General features: G+C 40.8%; 1 pseudogene; it reads right to left on the bottom strand.

The window, feature by feature from the left end:
• Positions 1-12,637: 12,637 nt before the first annotated feature.
• On the bottom strand, positions 12,638-13,358 carry LOC126019076 (spindle and kinetochore-associated protein 1-like; annotated as a pseudogene).
• Between the last annotated feature and the right edge of the window lie 1,073 nt (positions 13,359-14,431).

A 14,431-nucleotide genomic window follows, 5' to 3' on the forward strand; every position in this document is an offset into this window, starting at 1 on the left:
GAAAGTAACTGCTAGTCATTTTGTATGTGACCACATTACCCATAAATTGTACACTTAGCAGGCCTGGATTAATCTCTAATCACACAGAACCATAGACTACTGATGGCCTGTCTCAGGGTGTTCTCTGAAGCCTTAATGATTAGCATCCTCTTTCCCTAACAGAGACCTATCTACAAGACCTGAATCTGGAGACTGTACCTCACAGGATTAAGCACATTTTCCCACACAACAGTTCTCAGTTTGTCACGACAAATGTTTGAAACTCTCAGTCACAATGTGTAGATTCCATCTATAATGACAAAAGCATTCCCAGGGTTTAGACTTGAGTCCTATCAGCAATTGTCTAACAAATAGGGTGTTCTTTTTTACGACTCAAACCAAACTACAAACATGTGCTTAAATAAAGATATTATAAAAATAAAAATATTAATAAAAAGTATTCCTTATTAAGCAAGCCTAATGAAAAAAACAAGATCTACTTTAAATAATAAATTCATAATCATTCTGTTTTGTTTATTATTTTAGGCTACATATAGCAATCCTAGGGTTATTCCTGGCTTCACACCCAGAAATTACAACTGCAGTGCCTACAGCACCATATTGTATAGCAGTGATCAAAGCTGGCTTAATCACATTGATTCTTTCCATACTTTGTAAGCATGAAATTCTCTTTAGCCATATTATAGCACCTTAATAAAAATGAAGACTTTGACATCTGTTTATCCTCTTTCCCAGCTTCTTGTTTATCCCAGCTGAATGATCAGAATCACCCACACCTGGAATGAGCAAGTAGAGTATTCTACTTTGGGAGAGAGAGGGGATAAGAAGAAGAGTTAGAGAGAGAAAAGAGGCATCAAGGAAGCCTGGAGAGCAGCTTAAAGAGAGACAGAGGCAGAGAGAGCCAGGGAAGGAGCAGAGAAGTGGCTGCTTGGAAAATGCTTACCATGGAAGCCATGTGAGGAAATTCACCTGGTGGTTAAGGCTGATTTCTGAAAATTTAACTGGCTGCTTGTAAAATTATTCCATACTAATACCCTTCTGCAGACCCGCTGGCCAAAGGGGTAAAATTGCCATGCTGAGAAAGGTACTAGATTATATATATTTGGGTTTTTTTTTTGGGGGGGGGTCACACCTGGCAGCACTCAGGGGTTATTCCTGGCTCTGTGCTCAGAAATCACTCCTGGCAGGCTCAGGGGACCATATGGGTGCCGGGATTTGAACCGATGACCTTCTGCATGAAGGGCAAACACCCTAAGATTTTATATTTTATAATTAAAATAACAACTGGCTCTCAAACATGGACACAGGACCTGAGGACCTAAGAAGACCTCATCGATGGTGAGTGACTTGACCCTTTTGTGGATTATCCCCGTGACAGCCCGCTCGAGCTGGACTGAACGTGCTGTGCCTTTCACTGGAACACTAGTGAACATGGCTCCTATTCCGTCTGAATGGCTTCATGTTGCTCTGGTCTATCTACCTGCATTTCGTACTCTGGACTGCGCATGCCAGGCTCCCTAGAGATTCTCCTGCTCACATGCCACAATAGGGGAAGAGTGCCTCCCAGCGATGACGAGTTCTCAACCTAAGGCCACCCCAGAGATGATAATTTGATGTTTACTTTTGGCATTAAACTAGAGAGACCCCCATCTCCCAAGAATAATGAGCCAGCTACCATCTCTGCAGACTCAGAGTTGTAGAACAATTCAACCAAAGATACCCAAGAAAACCCAAGCACCGAGCCAGGTAGACAAGTTGGTGTTGGCAATTCAAATCCTGGGCACTGTTAAATGGTTTAATGTCGGGAATGGTTCTGGATTTATCAACAGAAATGACACCAAAGAAGATGTCTTTGTTCACTGGACAGCTATTAAGAGAAACAATCCCAGGAAGTTTCTGTGTAGCGTTGGTGATGGGGAGACTGTGGAGTCTGGTGTTGTGAAAGGAGAGAGGGGGAAAAACGCTGCTAATGTATCCAGACTTGATGGAATACCAGTGAAAGCTAGCAGATATACTCCCAATCGACATAGGTTCTTTCAATTCATCTCCCAGCCTCACTCAGCTAGCCCATCACCGATGGTGGCAGAGGCCCACTCAGGTGAGACAGAAACAGGCAATGAAGGGGAAAGATTGAAGACTATGGGCAGCATCCCAGACACCACTGTCTATCATCTTTCCTCTCCTAGATGTCCTTTTGTAAGGACCTCGGACCCTAACCTGCAGTAACTTATCAAGGAGACCCCAGCAGCCTAACACAGAACGTGAAGATGGAGAATCCAAAGCAGCTGAAAAGCAGCTGAGAAGAAGCTTCTCAGCTTCCTGCACCTGGGTTACTTCCAAAAATTTAACTTTCTCCTAGGCTAATCTCTTCATCCTGTTTTCACTGGCCACTATGTTGCTGGTTAAATTGTGTTTTATCTGTATGGAACTTATTGTTTTGTTCTAAGCCTCACTGCAAAAGGAAAAGTTTGTATCTAACTTTAGTGCTTTAATATTTGTTTGCACAATTCTGGGGAAATGCATGTTAGAGTTTTGAAAATTCTCATCTAGCCTAGTGAATGATTCCTAATTGCTATGTTGCTATATTTTCTATCTTATGTAGCAGCCATTTTTAAACAGTATTATCTGCAGAAATATTCTTGTGATTTTGTTTAGAGAAGCTTATAAAAATAAACTTGGATGTTCTAGACTTATTAATAGTGATTGATGTAATAATACAAAAAAGGTGGAAAATGTGTGTATCTCCTCCCCCAACTTCTTGTTTATCTTACTAGAATGACCAGAACTGCCCTCACCTGGAATGTGCAGGTAGAGTTGTCTGCCTTGGGGAAGAGAGGCCATAAGAAGGAGAGTTAGATAGAGAAGAGAGGTGGAGCAAAGAAGCCTGGAGAGCAGCTGAAAGGGAGACAGAGGCAAAAAAAAAAAAAAAAAAAAAAAAGCCAGAGGAGCAGAGAAGTGGCTGTTTGGAAAAGGCTTAGCATAGAAGCCATATGAATTTATTTAATTTAAAACTACAGACATCCATTTGAAATGGAATTAAAATTAATTCTACTTAAATAAATTAGAACAAACCAAATCCCCCACTACAACATATAGGTAATGATCCAAACATAAAATCCAAGTATGCAGTATTATTTGGTATGTGAACAGAGAAACAGGTATTTCGAATAGTGTTGGCTGAAATAACAAGTACTGAGATGTGGCAGCACTTAGGAAAGCAGCACAAGGCTTCCGCCTAAGGAGACCAGCCAAGGTCCCCATAAAACTGACTCTTACCTGTCAGAAGGCCTAGAGGTAAGGTCCTGATAGGAAAAGGTGTCTGCACAAAAAATTATTTCTCTTAAAAAAGAAAAGAGAGAAATAGATAGAAGGATAGAAAGAGAGAAGTAAAATACCTGCCAGAGGCAGTTGGGAGAGGGCATCAGGGAGGCTGATAGGGAATCGTTTGACACTGGTGGTGAGAAATGTGCACAGATGAAGGTTATGATAATTTGTAGGACTGTAGCTCAATAATGAACAACTTTATCTGTGAAAAAAAACTGTTAACTATTATGAATAACCTTGCAACCATGGTATTTAAATGAAAAATCTAAAACAATATATACACAAAAAATTAGCTTCCCCCCCATAAAAAAAAAAGTGTTTCTGGAAACCGGGTTTTATAGGGGAATAGGCAAGATAGGGAAACCAAGAGCCTTATAGCCAACCCTAGATTGGAAAATGGAGAGAGAGAGAGAGAGAGAGAGAGAGAGAGAGAGAGAGAGAGAGAGAGAGAGAGAGAGAGAAGACAGAGAGGGAGAGGGACAGGGAGGGGGAGAGAGAGAGGGACAAGGAGAGGGAGGAGAGAGAGAGAGGGACAGGGAGGGGGAGAGAGAGGGAGAGGGAGGGGGGAGAGAGAGAGGGACAGGGAGGGGGAGAGAGAGGGAGAGGGAGGGGGGAGAGAGAGAGGGACAGGGAGAGGGGGAGAGAGAGAGGGACAGGGAGAGGAGGAGAGAGAGGGAGAGGGAGGGGGAGAGAGAAAGGGAGGGGGAGAGAGAGAGGGAGAGGGAAGGGGAGAGAGAAAGAGAGAGATGAAGTTGGGACGAAGGTCAGGGGTTAGTCACAGGGGGACCAGAGGAGAGGAAAAGGAAGTAAAAGCAACAGGGCAACAGAAATACTAAGTGCAACCACTTTTATGGCTTACCACAGACCATAGGAGTCTGTGTATCTCAAGACTCAATAGGCCCCAAAGGAGAATCTACAGGCATGTGCATAGGAGATGCCAACCCCAGATGAGGGAGATGAGTGCCCACACTCTAAGCCACACTGCAGGTTCACAAGTATCAGCTCATGGTCTTGTGACTAGTAATGACCTTCACTTCCCTTTGCTTAAACTTCTTGTGCACAAGCAAACCTCTGCATACTAATGGCCCGCCTCTGTGTAAGGACCCATGCTCTCCTACAAGAAATGGGCCATCTCCCTGAAGCTTCTTTCAGAGAGTTTTTCCTATGACTGCACAAATATCCTGTCTTTACATGTCACCATGAGCCACCATTTCCCAGGTTTGGATTAGGCCTAATCACAACACTAAAATGGACAGATGCCATGAATAAATGATAGGTCAGAGCAATATATGGAACCTGTCAACAAATGTATTTATATGTGTGTAAAGTGTGTGACAGGATAAATCTCTCTTAATTGTAGTTGTCAACTTTCTTCTATCTGAATCCAGGCCTTTGGCCAGAGGATCCCACCAAGGTCCATAGCTCTGTCAATATGGCTTCCTCCATGTCCCTGTATGAGCTGAGGTTCTGCCCATCTTACCCATCTCTTCTCTCTCCCTCAGATCTCCAGGTTCAGGGGTTGCCTTGCAAGGCTCACCTCATCCAACTCTATTTAAACTCACTGCTCTCCTGTGGACCTTGGATACCACACTGGGAGATTGTGTCCTTGAAGTATTTTATTTTGAATTTCTCTCTCTCTTTTGAAATAAAAATATATTTTATCTGGAAGTAATAAGGGCAGGGAGAGGATGAGAGAATAACATAGTACAGAGAAAACACGAGCTTCTGCAAAGGAAGAGGGAAGGCCAAAACTCAACCCACCATGAAAACAGGTAAGTGCCCATCTCAGGAGAGAAGATGCCTGTAACCTCTGCATGTGGGGACCATGTTTCCTGGCCCAGGGAGCACAACTGTAAACTCTTTAATTTTGATTATGCACTCTAGGGCTGCTCATATTTTTTAAATGGTCAATGAATGCATTGCGGACAGAGAAGGGAGCACTAGACAATCATAGATGGAACTGTTCACTCTCAAGAAGAACTGGGTGCTGAGAGGGAATAAGGATAGAGATACTATCTCTGCCTTCAGCCACCTACTTTATCTCGTTCGACTCTATTTCCTGGATGTGGACTTTGGGGGGGTCCCATATCTGGGTTTTGAGATTTCACATCCGTCAACAGGCTCAACCCTACTACAGAGAGAAAATGCTTCCTGTTGGAGTGATATGAACCAACACAGGCCACGAAACATCACAATTATTCTTAGAATGATAAGAGAGAAAAATAAATGTTTCTTTCCATGACATAAAATGCATCGACCTGTTTGAATGAGTCTGTCAACAACAGGCAGTGTTAGCATGTATACAGATAGAACTTTTGGGACAACAATGTGATATTTTTGTTTGCCCATTTTCAGCAATTTTGAAATTGCAATTTTCTAAGATTGGTTTATCTTTCTCTTTCATTTTATGGTGAATCTGGCGCATAGAAGACCACTTTTGAACACCTAAGACTTTCCAAGCAACACATATAACTCTGAAGGTACATTAAATAAATCTTGTAACAGTGCAGTCTGACCATAGTTCCTAAAACTATTTCTTCTAAACTTCTTTTATATTGACTTTTGTCCTTGAATTATTCTTCAAATGAACCCAATGTTTTTTTTTTACTTTAAGATATAAATTTTCCCAACAACATCTCCATCCATTCTCAGTTTTGCTTAAAACATACATGTCAAACATCCTTGTGCTCAGTCCCCTTTCGAGTCTTAGTATGTCTTGATTTCCTGAGATATCTGGAAAGTATTTGCTAATTATTTTGTATGTGATCATATTACCTATGAATTTAACACTTAGCAAGGTTGAATTAATATATATACACACAATATCATAGAATTATGATGGCCCGTTTCAGAAAATCCTCTAGTGCCTTGATGAGCTTCCTCTTTCCCCAACTAATACCTGTTCTCAAGGCCTACATCTGGGGAGCATTACCTCGCATGGTCAAGCACAGTTTTTATACAGAATTTCTCAGTTTATTATAACAATTTTTGCTAAGCTTTTAGTTCCAATGTATAGATTACATCCATAGATGGCAACGGCATTAGATGTCCAGTTAAAGATATGACAACACTAATGAGTGTATAATGATACACTCTGGAGAGAAAGTTTGTTCTATATTCAGAATCAACCAGAACATTTACATATTTATGGTTTTATTCATGTAACTTTGATTTTACAGGACATGAAACAGTCACATAAACACCATGAACTAACCAGGGTTTGACACACATAGGTAAAGCTCTCTTCAGCATTCTGTGGGTTAGAGGAAGCAGTAAGAATTGGATGAGTTCATTGTTTTTCCATTCCTCTCCAAGACTATACAGGTGCCTCTTCTACACCCAGATGTGTCTTTCAGAGGGTCTCCACATTGAAGCAGGCCCATCAGGTGTTGGCAGGGTGTTATTGATATCACCTCATGCTCCCAGTAATGTTTGGGAAGGACAGCAGAGTTGAGTGTTCAGAATTGACACTACATGTCTCTGGGCTGTTAGGATGCATGAACATGTGTGAGCATGGAACATGGGCTGATGGTGACCCAGAGACCTCAGAACATTTATTCTGACTTCATTAGAGAGATCCCTAATATACAAGGACAACAGAGTCAGTGGGCTTCAGAGGGAACTATAAATTTCTCACATATGTAGTGGTCTCACCAGAACACATGATGAGATATGAGACTGAGACTGTGGTCAGCTCAGAAACAGTTGAGATTTCTCTAGAGCAGTGGTCAGCAACCTGTGGCTTGCGAGCCACATGTGGCTCTTTACACTTTTAATTTGGCTCTTCTGTGTGCCCGGCAGCCGCACCAGGAGTCAGGACTCTCTGCTCCTAGCCTCTGTCAGTGCACATCCTGTATGGCTCTCAAAATAAATTTTAATCGTGGTTTTGGCGAAATTTGGCTCAGTTGAAAAAAAAGGTTGCAGACCACTGCTCTAGAGAACACACTGGCACAGGGGTCCTGAGACAAGTGCTCCAAGGAAGGCAAGTACAAATCCTGGAAACATCACAGAAGTATTGTAGAGGGGAAATAAAGGAGGTTAGTAGTCATGCAAGAAGTGAATCATTTTCATGAAGAGTGTAATGATCTCTCCACATTAACGCATCTTCTCCTGAAGAGTCCCACAGTTACTCAAGAGCTAGATGAAAATTCAGAGGATTCACCCAGAATCTGTGCTTGTCTGCAAGGTCAGACAAGAGGACTTAGTGAAGCCCCCCTCTTTGTGAATTTTTTTTGCTATTTAAGAACAGGGTTCATACTCTTCTCAGCTTCCTCATCTTCATCTGTCAGCGCCCTCTGGAGTACTTCTTGCAGTGGTTTTTTGTCTCCTCGCTGCCTGTATCGTCCAATAAAGAAGTAGATGAGGGGGTTAACTGCGCTATTCATGGGGCAGAGGAAGGTCATGAAAATCCATATCCCAGGAAGATAGAACTCCATGGACAGTGTGCAGGCCATATAGACTCCATTTGGCACACCAAGCAGTAGGAAGACCAGGACATTGATTACAATAGTCCAGTAGACCCTGCTGGGCTTTCTCTGCCTCGAGTAATACTGAACTTTGATGAAGAGTATCAGACTGGACACAAAGAGCACCAAGAAAGTTGGAAGGGATATAAGTCTATATATGACCCACATTATAAATGTCACTTCAATCTCAAGATAATAAAATATATTTAACATAAAGCTGAAAATAAGGAAGAAAACCCATATGAGGACACACACAATGGTAGAGAGATGTGCTGGGCGATGATATTTGTACCAGATGGGCTGAAGCACAGACACACAGCGCTCAATGCTGATGGCCATGAGCAGGATTAGACCCACTGTGTAAGAAGACAGGAAGAGAATGTTTGCGACCCAAAGTAAATAATCAGGATAAATTGGGAGCCAGGATGTAATCCCCCAAATAGTGCTTAATAGATAAGTGAAGTCTGCGATGGCCAGGTTGAGGATGTAGACAGAGAAGTGGTTCCTCTTCAAGCGGACACTCAAAAGCCAGATGACAATCCCATTCCCCACCAGGCCACAGAGGCAAAAGACTATAGTGACAATTAAAACCACCACATCTCTCCAGAATGCATAATCCCAGGGAATATCTGTTCTGCCTGTTGTGTTTGGTGATGAAACATTTTCTTCTGTCAGTAATTCAGTCCAGAGTAATCGAGGAGTGTCTACAGTGACATTTCTGGGCACAGGAGCCATCTGTGAGTCGTGTCGTTGTGATTTCCTGTGAAATAGAGCTGTAGGCAGGGACATGGGCCCCCTGAAGTGAAGGCTAATCAAAACTGGTCTCAAATCTAGCTTCAAACAGCACATTCTCATCAACAGAAACCCAGGGAGTGTTTCCATACGATGGTTCCCCACCTCCACCCCCATCATGCTCTTACCAACAATCAGGCTCAAGAGCCTTGTCCTCAGTCCCAGGACAGTGTTGCTCCTGATAGATCTGCAGGTCAGTCCTCAACTGAGGCCAGGGCACAGTTGCTGAGGGTCTTGTCTGGGAATTGCTGGTTAGAGACCATGAGTCTGCTCACAGCTCTGCCCTTAGGAAATACTCTACTTGGGCTCTGTGTTTGAGATAATGAAAATGTTAGTAAATGAAAGGTCAGTAACAATGAGTACTCATAAGTTGTTTCCACTATATACAGATATAAGGTATCTTGTGTTAGTTTCCTGTTATTATCATGCACAAACTAAACAATAACTTTGGATGACTTACAACAGATATTCCCTCACACACGAGCAGTCCCTGACTCATCTACAATAACCACCACTGAATTCTAAGAGATGTTCTAAGTATATAATAGAAAAGATTGCATAACCAAACTTTTCACTTCATTATGGTGAACAGTATATAATAATGAATTATCAATATGAATCAAATATTAATACTTGATAATACATACACATATGATTTTAATTTATTGTAAAAGCATATGATTAGTAAGCACTCTGAAAATTATTCAGAATAAGGAATATCTTAAGAATTATTAATAATGGGGCCAGAGCTAGAGGTAAGGCATCTGCCTTGCAAGTGCTAGCCTAGGATGGACCATGGTTTGATCCCCTGGCATCCCATATGGTCCCCCCAACCCCTGCCACCACAACCCAGCTAAGAAGCCACAGGGCCTAGGGGCTTGGGCTGAGTCACCAGCCACCGGTGAGATGGCAGTGAGGGAGACCTGAGACTGGGCCCAACTCCCGTCACACCAACTGCACTCAGAAACTGCAGGGTCTAGGGGCTTGGGCTGAGCCACCAGCCACACGTGAGGTAGTTGGGAGGGAGACCAGAGCAGGGCCCAACCCCTGCGGCCACAATCCTGCTTCCAAGCTGCAGGGCAGAGGAGGTCTCCTACCATTACAGACCTCTTTAAAAAAACACACCTTGGGATTGCAACACCCCAACCCACCCTATGCAACGGACAATGAGGAAACTTAGGAAGACATCAACAGCAAGAGATACAGAAAGAAACGCAGATTTCCAAGCCCTCCAAAACACATGTAATCAATAGATGAAGACTTAAAATCAGCATTTAATGCCTTAGCAATGGAATTCAAAGAATCACTGATCAAAGAAATTAAGAAATCTATAGACTAAAAATCCACCCAATTCAAAGAAGAATTCTATCAGAAGATGAGAGAGTCCATACAAATGGAACTAAGGGAACTAAAAAACATGCTAGCAAGTCACAACAGCAGAATTACACATAGAAAATTGTATGGATGAACTCGAAGACAAAATAAAGGCCAGAAACAACAAAGAAGTAAACAAAGAAATGGGAGACAATGGGTGGGGTAAAAAATAAGAAATGAGAAACAAAACATTGGAGTAAAAAGTAAGGTACTTAATGAACAAAGACAAAAAAATAATCTATGAATTTTTAGAATATCATAAGGTAATGAAAAGGGGAAAAGTGAAAAATAAGTAGAAAGGGAAATAATACAAGAAAAATTTTCCACTCTCTGGAGACACCTGTGAAAATCCAAGAGGCAAAAAAGAGTTATAAATAAAATAGACCCAATAGACCAACACCAAGGCATATACTAATTCAAATAACAAAAAATAAGAGAAAAACAAATTCTTTAAAGCAATTAGAGATAAAAAAAATACCTAAAGTACAAAGGAAGGAACATAAGAATCAAGCCAGATCTCCCATTTGAAACAATTCAAGCAAGAAGACAGTGGAACGACATATTTAAATTACTGAATGAAAGAAACTTCCAACTTAGAGTCCATTACTCAGCAAAACTCTCATTCACATAGGAGGGAGGACTATAACCATTCTCAGAAAAAAGGAATTTGCACTAGTCAAGCTAACCAAATCGACCCTAAATGAACTACTCAGAGATGTTCTACAAAACCCAAGCACTCAATTATAACAAAAACAACCCTAAACAATATAATAGCATAGCAACCACCTCTGTCTATAATCTCCTTAAATGTCAAGGGACTAAACTTCCCCATTAAACGGACTAAACTTCCCCATAGTCTCAGTGTCATGTAGAGTAGAGGGTTGGATCAGAAATCAAAAAATTGCATATCTGTTGTCTGCAAGACACACATTGAAAAGTACAGAATAGACACAGGCTTAGAATAAAAGGATGGAAGTCAATTATTCAAGACAATAAAAACAAAAAAAAGCTGGGACAACCACTTTTTTTTCCAATTTTCTTTCTTTTTTATTTTTTAATGAATTTTTTAAACACCCTGATTACAACCATGCTTTATGGGTTTCAGTCATAAACAGAATACCCCCCTTTACTAGAGCAACATTCTCAGCACCATTTCCCCAATCCTCATCCCTGTCTGTATTCATGACAGTCATTTCACTACTCTCATTCTTTAACACTATAATTCTAGTTGTTAGTGTAATTAATTCCCAAACAGCATTCACCACTCTTTGTGATGAGCTTCAAATTGTGAGCCGGTTCTTCTGGCCCTTCCAGTCCTTAATTCTATGGTCTCTGAGCCTTATTACAATAATGCCTTTAATTTTTCTTAAAATCCATAGATGAGTGAGACTATTCTGTGTCTATCTCTCTCCCTCTGACTTATTTCACTCAACATAATAGATTCCATGTACATACACATATAGGAAAATTTCATGACTTCATCTCTTCTGATGGCTGCATAATATTCCATTGTGAATATGTACCACAGCTTTTTTAGCCATTCATCTGTTTAAGGGCATCTTGGTTGTTTCCAGTCTGGCTATTGTAAATAGTGCTACAATGAATATAGGAGTGAGGAAGGGCTTTTTGAATAGTATTTTTGTATTCTGAGGGCATATCCCTAGGAGTGGTATAGATGGATCATATGGGAGCTCAATTTACAGGTTTTTGTTTGTTTTTGGGTCACACCCAGCAGCATTACTCCTGGCTCTATGCTCAAAATTGCTCCTAGCAGGCTTGGAGGACTATATGGGATGCCAGGATTCAAACTACTGTCCTTTTATTTAAATCTTAAGTCATAAATTTATTTTGAGACATTTTCATGACATTTGGTTAGTTATAGTTACAACCCATCTGCCCAATGGTTTATTTGTGATAAAACTTAGTTCCTTCACCTCCCATATTTTCTATAAACCAGATGACAGTGCTAGTCTTAACTAGTCAGATTTAATGCTTTGACAAGGGCACTTCCCTGTATACCAGACAGATTCCCCCAAGGCTGAAGAAAGCATGGCTAACTTCTTACAATGGACCCATTCTCCACCATCTTTATCAAACTGATGTGCTCATGTTACTTTAACATATTTTTCTTTCTTTTTTCTATGGAGCACCCTGTGGTGCTTCCTCTCAGCAGTACTCAAGGGCCCGTGTGGGGTGCGCCATGTCAGAAATGGGCCTCCTGTAAGAACCAGCATGACTTCAGCTGACTGTTTCCTATTCTTCACCATCTCCATATATTTTTCTATAGAAATATATGGAGTTTTGTTACAAATTTAGAGAGATTTACACCAAATTCACAACAGGTGAGCTGTGATAAAACAGACATTGATGACTCCCAATTCCCACACATTTCTTGATCTTCTGGCTTTCTTCCATTGGCTCTTCTATCACTGGAGCACGAAGCATTGGGCCTCACTCAACAAGAAAATTGGACCTGGTCCTTTTTCAGTTCTAGTACATGCCTAGCACAGAAGCTCATATAAGCTAGATTTAGATATTTGCTGAAAGGAAGCATATTATAAACTATATAGGGTGTACTTGAACAGGTTTATTTTTATAAGAAAATGACAAAGCTAAAGAAATCATACACAAGGAAAAGATAGGAATAGCATCTACACCCTTTGATGAATCAAAGCTCAATCTCAGGTTATAACATATCGGGTAAGTCCTTTTCCTTGGACCTCTGATAACCTCTGGCAGTGTCATAATATATTCGTGATCACATGAAACCTCTCGTCAACTTTCAAAGTTTTGAACTCCTTTATGTCGGCTTCCACTATAAAATAGTGACCTTTGGTATCCTTTGTTTCTTCATCCATAAATCTGTGATACAGATTTCTTTGGCTGATGTAAAATCTTATATTTACTAACTACGGCCGTGTTGATTTCTTTAATGACATCATTAATTTGACAATAGGTTAGGCGAGATTTCATATATGAAGGAATGCCACTGAATTCCTCAGCAGTTATAAATAGCATTTCCTTAATCATTGTTTGTTATTTTGGGGGCTTCTTTGTAGGTTCAGGTGGGACTGATTTTCCTGTGTCCACCTGGGATTCATTGACACAGTTCTGGGTAACTGTTAACTGAGGCAAGTAAGGGGGAATGTTTTCTTTGAGATGTTCCACATCTTTATGATTCTCCTCTAGGGAGTCCAACAGTTCCTTGAGTGAAATATTGGTTTGTTCATGATACAGAATTTCTGATTCCAATTTATTCAGGAGCTGATGTACTACAATGATCTCATCTCCTATTTTATCTAATAACTTCTTCAGGTTGGGTTCTTGACCAATGTTTCTTAATGACAGGGTATTTTTAATAATATAATAATAATATAACTGGTCCAGTTCTGAAGAGGCCATCCTTGAAGATTTCCCAGCCGCAGCAGAGTCTCCAGCGACGGAGATCACAGGCCCCAAGCCTGAGACCGAGACGCGTCAACTTCCAGACCAAGATTCAAACGACCCACCAAACTACTGTCCTTCTGTATGCAAGGCAAACACCTCACTTCCATGCTATCTCTCTGGCCCCAATTTACAGTTTTTTGAGAAATCTCCATATTGTTTTCCATAAAGACTGGACTAGATGGCATTCACACCAGCAGTGAATGAGAGTTCCTTTCTCCCCACATCCTTGTCAGGACTGATTGTTCTTGCTCTTGGTGATGTGTGAATACCCGATTCTATGATGTAAGATGGTACCTCACTGTAGTTTCTATTTTCATCTTTCTGATAATGAGTGATGTGAAGCATTTTTTTCATGTGTATTTTGGCCATTTGAATTTCTTCTTTGAGGAAGTGTCTGTTCATTTCTCCTCCCCATTTTTGATGGGGCTATATGTTTTTTCTTATTAAGTCTTGCCAGTACCTTGTATATTTTTGAGATTAGCCCATTGTCTGATGGGTATTGGGTGAATAATATCTCCCATTCTGTGGGTGGCTTTTGTATCTTAGGCACTATTTCCTTTGAGGTGCAGAAGCTTCTCAGCTTAATATATTCCCATCTGTTTCTCTGTGCTTCCACTTGTTTGGAGAGTGCTGTTTTCTCCTTGAAGATGCCTTTAGTTTCAATGCCATATAGTGTTTACCTACATGTTGTTCTATATACCTTATGGTTTCAGGCCTGATATCAAGGTCTTTAATCCATTTGGATTTGATCATTGTGCATGGTGTTAGATGGGGGTCTGAGTTTGCTATTTTGCAAATGGCTGACCAGTTGTGCTAACACTGCTTGTTGAAGAGGCTTTCCTTGCTCCATTTAGGATTTCTTGCCCTTTGTCAAAAATTAAGTGATTGTATGTCTGGGGAACATTCTCTGAATATTCAAGCCTATTTCACTGATCTGAGAATTTGTCTTTATTCCAATACCATGCTGTTTTGATAACTATTGCTTTAAAAACAGGGAGAGTTATGCCTCCCATATTCCTTTTCCCAAG

This window comes from Suncus etruscus, chromosome 9, assembly GCF_024139225.1.
Source record: "Suncus etruscus isolate mSunEtr1 chromosome 9, mSunEtr1.pri.cur, whole genome shotgun sequence".
NCBI lineage: Eukaryota > Metazoa > Chordata > Mammalia > Eulipotyphla > Soricidae > Suncus > Suncus etruscus.